The 9,684-nt window shown below is 46.1% G+C and overlaps 1 long non-coding RNA gene across 1 annotated transcript in view; it reads right to left on the reverse strand.

The window, feature by feature from the left end:
• The window catches only part of LOC309517732, a 37,270-nt gene that overhangs the window by 10,078 nt on the left and 17,508 nt on the right, over positions 1–9,684 (reverse strand). Inside the window, exons 2-3 of the long non-coding RNA XR_014213244.1 lie at positions 4,966–5,029; positions 3,678–3,862 (exon numbers count right to left, since the gene is read on the reverse strand). This is a non-coding gene — a long non-coding RNA (uncharacterized lncRNA). The remainder of the gene's footprint in view (positions 1–3,677; positions 3,863–4,965; positions 5,030–9,684) is intronic.

Here is a 9,684-nt window from a genome sequence, read left to right on the forward strand (position 1 = left end):
ACTGCACCACACTGCCTTTTGCACACAGATACACACAGAGCTGGTGATTATGGGTTTTAACAAAAGCCATTGTCACAAGCCTTCCCCCACCCCCCGGCTTGGGTTTGCCCTTTGGAAACACACCCACCTCCAAGCTTTTCCGCCTCAACACTCGTCCTGTGTGTCGCTTTGTTGCTGCTATTTCAATGTGTGTTTATTTGCTGCCTCTTTTCTTTCGAGCTATGCGCTTCCGGCACTGAAACACAGAAAACCTTTTACCTCAAAACCACCAAGTTGAATGTTCCGCGAAGTGTCTGGCTGCTGGAGCGCAGTCGGAGGAAGAGAGGCTGAGGTGTTGAAACCTGTGGTTGATTTCTAAGAGGGGATGTGCTGAAGCCTACCAGGAATGGAAACTACATCCCAACCCATAACCTAAAAGCCATCTCCTTTAACCTTAGGCTTGGAGGGACAGGTTGCTCCCCTGCTCATCTCCAGAGGGCCTTTCTGTTGTGATGCGCCCAAGGGAACAGGGACAATTGGCAGACCCCCAGCTGGCTCCAGCCCACCAGCCGGCAGCCGGTCGAACTCCAGTCCTCGGTTCTGCATCAAAACTGTGACTCAGAGCTTCAGACGCCTTTCAGAAGCTGAGCACACAAGCCAGCAGAGATAACAAACTCTTTGCGATGGAAGGGCAGACAGAGGCATATGTAAAGCATATTTACAAGCAGTTTATTCAGGACAAAGAAAACATGTCTGCTCTCCTTCATATCCAAGCAAGAAGCGGCATAAAGCAAAAGCTATACACAAACGGAAGTTCCCAGCAAGCTGTGCTGGAATGTAAACAGACATGTGACATACAACAGCTCCACACATCTGTTTAGGTGGAACGGAACATCAATATCCTCACACTTTATTCCTGCCTCACTTCTTATTTTCCAGGAGTGAGCCCCAGGCATCAAGTACAACTGCTTCTATGGCTAAAGGCAGCAGGTTGTGGGGCTGACATTTTCTGGGGGTGCTGAGCTTTGGGTAGGGTGGCGACTTATGCATCACCAAAGGAAGGCAGGTGTTTGCATAAAGTCTGCATGTGCTGGTAATAGGTGCAAATGTAGAAGGAATTGCTAGAATTTCCAAAGAAATACAACCTAGCTCACTGGAGCAGGTAAGATGGTAAACCGGTGACCTGCTGCAGGCCTGATGCGTCTGCTGTCTGGATGTACTAACTAGTGATGAGCAGCTTCAAGCCCTTCCTGCTTCCTTCCTGATAGGGTTCTTTAGCTTTAAAGCAGACAGCCCTTCAAAGGAGAGGACCACGACCCGTGGAAAGTGAATCAGGTCAAGATTGTATTAATCTTTCCCCCAGCACCATTTTGTGGGAATGTTCAGGGAGGCAGGAGAGGATATTTTGTTTATTAATATCCTTCCTATCTTGCGCTAGCAAGTTCTATAACTTAGCAGAGTTTTACATTTCCCTTTTAAATGCACAGCAGATAGCTGGTTGCAGGCTTGTTTAAGCCTCTCAATATTAGGTTCCTGGTAAGTTCCCTTATGTCCCTCTTAAAAGAATAAACACACCACAATCTTGTGTAAAGTATATAAAAGAAGGTTACTCACATCATCTGTTGGATCTCTGAAGGCAGACTTAGTTACAAAGTATATACATGTGGAACTATCCCATGGGTAGGCAAACTAAGGCCCGGGGGCCAGATGCAGCCCAGTCGCCTTCTAAATCCGGCCCGTGGACGGTCTGGGAATCAGCGTGTTTTTACATGAGTAGAATGTGTCCTGTTATTTAAAATGCCTCTTTGGGTTATTTGTGGGGCCTGCCTGGTGTTTTTACATGAGTGGAATGTGTCCTGTTATTTAAAATGCCTGTCTGGGTTATTTGAGGGGCCTGCATGGTGTTTTTACATGAGTAGAATGTGTCCTGTTATTTAAAATGCCTGTCTGGGTTATTTGTGGGGCCTGCCTGGTGTTTATACATGAGTGGAATGTGTCCTTTTATTTAAAATGCATCTCTGGGTTATTTGTGGGGCATAGGAATTCATTCATTATTATTTTTTTGAAATATAGTCCGGGCCCCCACAAGATCTGAGGGACAGTGGACCGGCCCCCTGCTGAAAAAGTTTGCTGACCCCTGATCTATCCCATATGTAGATAATCACAGTGTGCTGTGTTGGCTGAGAGCCAAAAGAGCTATTCTAGCTAAAAGCTGCTCCAACAACGGAGGAGGTCAAAGAGGGAGGGCGTGCTGTGTGACTTGCCCTTTTGTTACCTGGACAGGTAAGGTCACGCCCACCTCTAGTCACATGCAAAAGGAAGTATGTCCCAGCCAGGAGGAAACCAGAAGTTTTCGACTGGCTGGCCCAAACATTCCCCCGCATGTCCACTCTAGGAAAACAAGGAATGTTGTACTTGACTGCTACTTATGTATCACATCCCACACATTTCCCTAATAAAACTCCCCACCCACCATTTCCATTGTGCAAACTGCAGTTTTGAGGATTGGGACATGTAGATAAGGAAAACAGAAGCACAAAGAATGCTGAGGGGGCCTGACGCAGTGTCTTGACATCGTGCACGCGACATCACAAAATGTCCTGATGTCACATGTGCGACATGCACGATGTCGCTCTGCCCCTGGCCCCACATTCAGCCTTGACAATGGGAGCCCCTGGTTCCCTAAAAAAAAAGTTTGAGGGGGCCCAAAGAGCCTCACCCCCTATGCAGGAAAACTTTACCACCAACCTCTTTCCTCAGCATCGTGGTACCGATGTGATTCACATTTCCCCCTTCTCGGCTGTTTCTTTTTTTAAGTGCAACACAGATGCTATTCACGGGCGCGCGCGCACACACACACAGACACTTACAATGTCTCATGTCCCCTAGGTGTGCTCAGCTTGCAGTAGCAACTGGGCTTTTAGTGTTACAGCTCCAGCCCTCTAGACTCAATCACAAGCTAAAACTAGACAGGCACCTGAAGCCTTGATGTTTAAGGGCCTACTGAAGACATTTTTATTCCAGGTTTTTGGGGAGGGGATGAGGGGAGTGACTTAGCACCTACGGAATATTAACTGCCTATTTGCGGAGCAGAGATTATTTTATTGTTTTCTGTAAACAATTTTATTGTTTTTGTGTTCTTTTGAGTTTTCTAAAGATGCTTCTGTGGCTTTTAGGAATTGGTCTCTGGCCATGATGCAGTTTCTAAACCTATTAAATAATAAATACCAGATGAAGATAATAAAAGCGGCACATGCCACTGGGTTACTTTAAGAATTATTAAGTTTACATATACAGTGGTACCTTGGGTTGCAAATACTTCGGGTTACAAACACTTCAGGTTACAAACTCCGCTAACCTGGAAGTAGTATCTTGGGTTGCGAACTTTGCCCCAAGATAAGAACGAAAATTGCACACTGGCGGCGCGGCAGCAGCAGGAGGCCCCATTAGCGAAAGCGCGCCTCAGGTTAAGAATGGTTTCGGATTAAGAATGGACCTCCGGAACAAATTAAGTTCATAACCCGAGGTATCACTGTACTAACAACCCCACCCAATATTTAATACGATTATATTTCATTGCTATCAATAATACTTAACATCTTATTCCATCCTTTTAATCTCCCAGCAGCTCAGTTACAGTAAGAGTGGTTAAACAATATTGGTTTACCAAAGGAAGCCCACAAAGAGTCATGACTCACCCAAAATTGTCTCATTTCCATTTTTTTCCAAAAGCACCTTGTTTTCCACTTTTCACCCTGGATTACTTCGTTGTAGAGAAAAGTAGGTGAAAGAACAATGTCTCGAACAGGAAGTGCTGGCATCTTGTTGGAACAACTCCATTTTCCCATAAGTATTTTGTTTGTTACACTTCTTTTCTTCCAGGCTTCTTCCAAAGAATTTGGAAAATACTTATTAGTTTCCTGCTTTTTACCTCACACAAAAAAAACCACAGCACGGCGAGGTATTCTGGGTTGAGAGACAACGATTGCTCACCGTCACTCTGGCAGCTTCAATAATACAGTGGAACCTCGGTTTTTTAGCGTCTTGGAAGCCGAATGCCGAAAACCCAGAAGTAATTGCTTCCGTTTTTGAACGTGCCTCAGAAGTCGAACGGTTTCCGCTGTGTGTTCTTCTTTTTTCGCAGTTGATTTTGCTGACTGCCCAATGCTCCTCAGTTTTTGAACGTTTTGGAAGTCGAACGGTCTTCAGGAACAGATTAAGTTTGAAAACCGAGGTTCCACTGTTATAGTAGTAATAATTATAATTATAATTATAATTATAATTATATTATAATTATAATTATATTATAATTATAATTATAATTATACCCTGCCTATCTGGCTGGGATTCCCCAGCCACTCTGAGTGGCTTACAGCATATCTAAAAACATAATAAAAACATGAAACATTTTTTAAAAACCCAATACAGGGCTGCCTTCAGATGTCTTCTGAAAGTTGTGTAATTCTTTATCTCCTTGACATCTGAAGGGAGGGCGTTCCACAGGGAGGGCACCACTACTGAGAAGGCCCTCTGCCTGGTTCCCTGCAACTTTGCTTCTCACAGTAAGAAGCCAGCAGAAGATCCTCAGAGGAGGACCTCAGTGTCCAGGCTGAACGATGGGGGAGGAGACTGGGATTTGTGATGGGGATTTGAACCATGGCTTCCTGAGTCTGGCCATTGAAACACCACACATTTCAAGCCCTGTGATGCAACATTCAACCGTCACAGCTTCCCCTAAAGAATCTGGGAACTGTAGTTTGCTAAGGGTGCTGAGAGTTGCCAGGAGACACTTATTTCCCTCACAGAGCTACGATTCCCAGAGTGCTTGAACTTTCAATCCCTCTTCTCAGAGAACTCTGGTAGTCTGACATTTTGAGCACAATGCCATGTGGACAGAGCAAAAAACTGCTTTGCACAGACAGCTGTAATGTTTTTAAGCGATAATGTTTATCTTGCACATGTACACAGGCTGAAAGGTGAACTTACCTAATTTATAATGATGATTTATTATCTGTCCTTCATTCTAAGGTCCCAGGGTGGGCTGCACGTTCTGAAATGAGATACAAACTTGAAAGACAGCCAAGTAATGCACATAAAAAGCACATATACCAGTGCAAAGCATGCCTGTAACTGAATGCATTACTGAATATATATAAAAATGCATTGCATCTAGGGAAATTGCTTAGCAAAAAATTGAGCATATTAAGCAAAATTGCATACAAAAATTAGCATATGAAATGTGGAGAACTGGATTTAAGATGGGGAAAATGAGTTACTGAAATTTGCACACCTGCAGTTGCCGAGATATATTTCGGAAAGAGGTTGTAAAATCCTGTAGGCAGACTTGTAGGATTATTTTTCCAGCCTATCATTAACCAAATATCCTCCTAGCATTAATATCAGTGGAAGATAGGCAGTTGCACAGGAAATGAGCCTAGCAAGCAGATAGACAGCACAATAGAGCATTCAGCAAATACGTAATTTTGTGGGGAAGGATGTTTGGACAAAACTTTGCTTGGTATTGGGGTGTCCCCATAGTCATCTGCAAAATGTTGCATATGTATTACTAGCTGTTTCTCTAACATAAACTCTTTTGTATGCGTATAAAAGCGAAACCTGCCATCATTTCTTTGCCACCCTTTAAACAAGCTACAATTATCAAGGCTTAGGCAGTCCCTATTCTTCTGGTTCCTGGTAAATCACTGTTCCGATCTCTTTTTGTCTTTGACAAATGCTCTGTTAAAACATGGTTGGTGCAAGCAGATAACATTAAGCCTCATAAGTAATCCTTGATATGAGAGTAAAGGGCTGGTTGCAAGAATGTGGAGACTTCCGTGCTCTCGCCACCCACAGCTAGTAGCATTAACAACCAACCCAAGGGTTATCAGAAAACACAAACAATTTCGCACCCACACAGAGAGTCAAGTCCCACCCATCTGGCTCTAGGGATTTCCCCAGGGAAAGTTCCCTTCTCCTGTCCATACTTTCTCCTTACACCCACACAGAGCAAATATTGATTCCCTGAGGTGGTGACAGCCATCTAACCTGAACTCCTACGTGTTCAGCGCCTAAGCTTGGCTGCCCACCCCACTTCCATTATTTCCGCCACACACGGCCCTTTTATTGTCTGACAGCCCATATACTATTTCCCTTTAGGGCCACTCAGAGCACATTCTTTCCTTCAAAGAATCCTGGGTGCTGTGGTTTGTTATGGGTTGCTGGGAACAAGAACTCTGCGAGGGGCAAACTACCATGCCCAGAATTCTTTGTGGTGGGAAACGTGCTTTGAATGTGCTTTAAAGGTATAGTAAGGGATGCGGGTGGCGCTGTGGGTTAAACCACAGAGCCTAGGACTTGCTGATCAGAAGGTCGGCGGTTCGAATCCCCGCGATGGAGTGAGCTCCCATTGTTTGGTCCCAGCTCCTGCCAACCTAGCAGTTCGAAAGCATGTCAAAGTGCAAGTAGATAAATAGGTACCGCTCCGGCGGGAAGGTAAATGGCGTTTCCGTGCACTGCTCTGGTTCGCCAGAAGTGGCTTAGTCATGCTGGCCACATGACCCGGAAGCTGTACACCGGCTCCCTCGGCCAATAAAGCGAGATGAGCGCTGCAACCCCAGAGTCGGTCACAACTAGACCTAATGGTCAGGGGTCCCTTTACCTTTAAGTATGCACCCTTATTTTCCTTACAGGGAGGAGAGAATGCACAGAGGTCAGATGTCTGTCAGAAGTCAAGTCTCTCCTTGTGACATAACATCCTGACCCCGAAGTCTTGTCCCTTAATTCCCCGTAAGCCCCCAGTGAGAGGCAGCTGCTTGTGGTTATATTAAGATGAGCATAGGAGCCAGTTCCTAGGGGCCGAGGGGTCTTCATCCCCCTCAATAAAATATTTGAGGGGGCTGCTCCCCCCAGTTGATGGTCATTGCCATTCAAATAGCGTGTGTGTGCCACATCATGTGATTGATTATGCAGGGCGGGGCTTACCTGGGTCGCCAACGTGATTTTTCCCAGAATCACGTCCTCTTTCCCCCCTTTTTTTGGCTACACATGCAAAACTGAATGCCCACAAGTTAATTTGGCATAAATTGCGGGCTTACTGTATTTCAGTTTAATTTAGGCCATTGGCGCTCTGGTCTGCTCTAAGTAATAGAAAATATTCTATATTATTCAGGAGATTCCAGAATACCTGTCCTGTTGAGCATTTGCCAGAAGGGAGAATAGATGGCAACAGCTATTTCATGAGCATTCATTTGGATTTGTTTGCAGGGAGATTAGATGACGTTGCCTCAAAGCAAGTGTCACATCCCACACCTTTCAGTGCATTTCCCAATCCTTTCCCTTATCACATAAAGTCTGATTTTGCAAAGGGTGGGAGTGCTGTTGTGCAGAACCTCCCCATCAACGATAACTGTGCAACCTGGATTTGCCAGTTTGTGGCTGAATCCCACCCCAAAATAGGGAGTGTGGAAACACACCCTGAGTGTATTAAGAAGAGCATCTTTCCCAGAGATCATGAGAATTTGAGAATTCCACTCTCTTCTTTGAACTCTGGCTGGCTTACTTAGTGACTGAGACGAACAAGAGCAATAGAAACATTTGCAAGATTTCCCCTCTTCACCCTGCTGCTAAGACTTGCAAATAAATCCTGTCATGTTTGGCTTGTTTCCTTTCCTATTTTTGCGCCACAAATTTTAATGTGATTTTGATGCTAGGTTTTCAACAATTTGTGATTGCATTAAAAAAAAAATGCCATCGGCCCTGGATCTGGCAGTGGTCACATTTTGTGAAGGCTGTTGCTGCCCAGTGGAAATTATCAGACGTGTTCAGTCAACAGTTATCTAGGACAGAGCAAGGGAAGGTCCAAAAGATCTTCATATATCATCCTTTCGAACAGCAACAGCAACAAAGAATAGAGAGTTCTTTCACAAGGTTATTCTTGCAAAAGATCACAAGACCTCTGCTTTTTAAATTTTGCATGGAGGTGTAATTGCCCTTGTTGTTGTTGTTCAGTCATTTAGTCGTGTCCGACTCTTCGTGACCCCATGGACCAGAGCATGCAAGGCACTTCTGTCTTCCACTGCCTCCCGCAGTTTAGTCAAACTCATGCTGGTAGCTTCAAGAACACTGTCCAACCATCTCATCCTCTGTCATCCCCTTCTCCTTGTGCCCTCCATCTTTCCCAACATCAGGGTCTTTTCTAGGGAGTCTTCTCTTCTCATGAGGTGTCCAAAGTATTGGAGCCTCAGCTTCAGGATCTGTCCTTCCAGTGAGCACTCAGGGCTGATTTCCTTAAGAATGGATACGTTTGATCTTCTTGCAGTCCATGGGACTCTCAAGAGCCTCCTCCAGCACCATAATTCAAAAGCAAGGCAGTGATCCATGAAGGGGCTAATTGCCCTATCAGGAGATAATTCTAGAAAGGACCCCCTCCCACCGCCAGCCATTTCCCCATAGAAGGGAAAGTTGGAGTTGGAGACTACCAGGGTCTACGGCTTGGCTGAGTTCCAAGGGCCAGCCGAAAGAACAAACATGACTGTGGCAAGCAGCCTCTGACTTGCACTTGTCCCATGCCTAGATAGCAGGGGGCTGAGCAGTTTCCCCGCTTGCCCCATGTTTTTTCTGGCATGGGTATGAGTGGCTATGCCCTTGCCGCCGCCCCCCCCCTCCGATCCCTGACCCTGTCTTGTTTAGATTCAGCTTTTCTGCACCCTCTACACCCTGGGGTCCATCCATGCATGAGGGGGCCAGACCTGCATTGAACGCTGCGCTCTGCCAGCAACACCAGCCCCCTTCCTCCCCCCTCCTGCTCCCCCTTTGCCACCATCTCTCCCTCCCAACTCCTTGGCCACAACTTTCTCCCAGATTCCTCAACCTCCCAGATGCTTCTCCTAACCCCAGACCCCCACAGGGACCCTGTGGTGAGGCCAGAAAGTGGGAGGGGGGCCCACAGCTTTGCAACATGGCCCACTGTTGACCTTGAGGGGGGGGAACTGTGTCTTGAGTTTGGTCACTTTCTCTCGCTTCTTAGAAAAGGCTCGGATCCAGACATGGGAAGTACCCAGGGTCAGGGAAGGTCTTGGAGAAGGCGATGGGGAACCGTCCCCAGGCGACCCTTAAGTGGGCTGTGTGTGGTATGCCAGTACCCCACATCTCAAGCCCCTCATGTCAGGATTGGGAATATCTCTTGCCAGGAACCCCGAAGGGCTGCTTCTGCCATGTAAACCAGGTATTTTCAGACCCCTGGGCCCACTTTTAACCCAAAACATGCATTTGGGGGACCCATTTCTTAATTTCCCCCTCCCTCCATATATTTTCATGGCGGCAGTGCTCCTGTGTGGGCCTGCCTTGGGCCAGGCCACAACCCACCGATTCAAGACCAGTGGAAGCTGGATATGCCAACGGTCTCTGATGCAGAGGAAGATTCCTGTGTCCCTAAAGGGCTTGCGTGGGGAATCATAGGGCAGGAGGTAAGGGGATTTTAGTGGTTTTGAAGAAGCAATTTAATTAATGGACTCTAGGAAATAGGAAGTGGCCGATCATTGGGTATGGCTAAGAGGGAAGAGCGTGTGTGTGTTTTTGTGACAAGAACAATGGAGTTATAGGACTCCTGAGATTTGTGAGAGCAGAACATTTGGAACCTGTGGCAAGGGGAAATGCCTGAGAGGTGGTGTTGTGTGTTGTCTAGTGTTGTCTAGGTGGTGTCTAGTG

Source organism: Podarcis vaucheri (genome assembly GCF_965113315.1).
Source record: "Podarcis vaucheri genome assembly, chromosome: 13".
NCBI lineage: Eukaryota > Metazoa > Chordata > Lepidosauria > Squamata > Lacertidae > Podarcis > Podarcis vaucheri.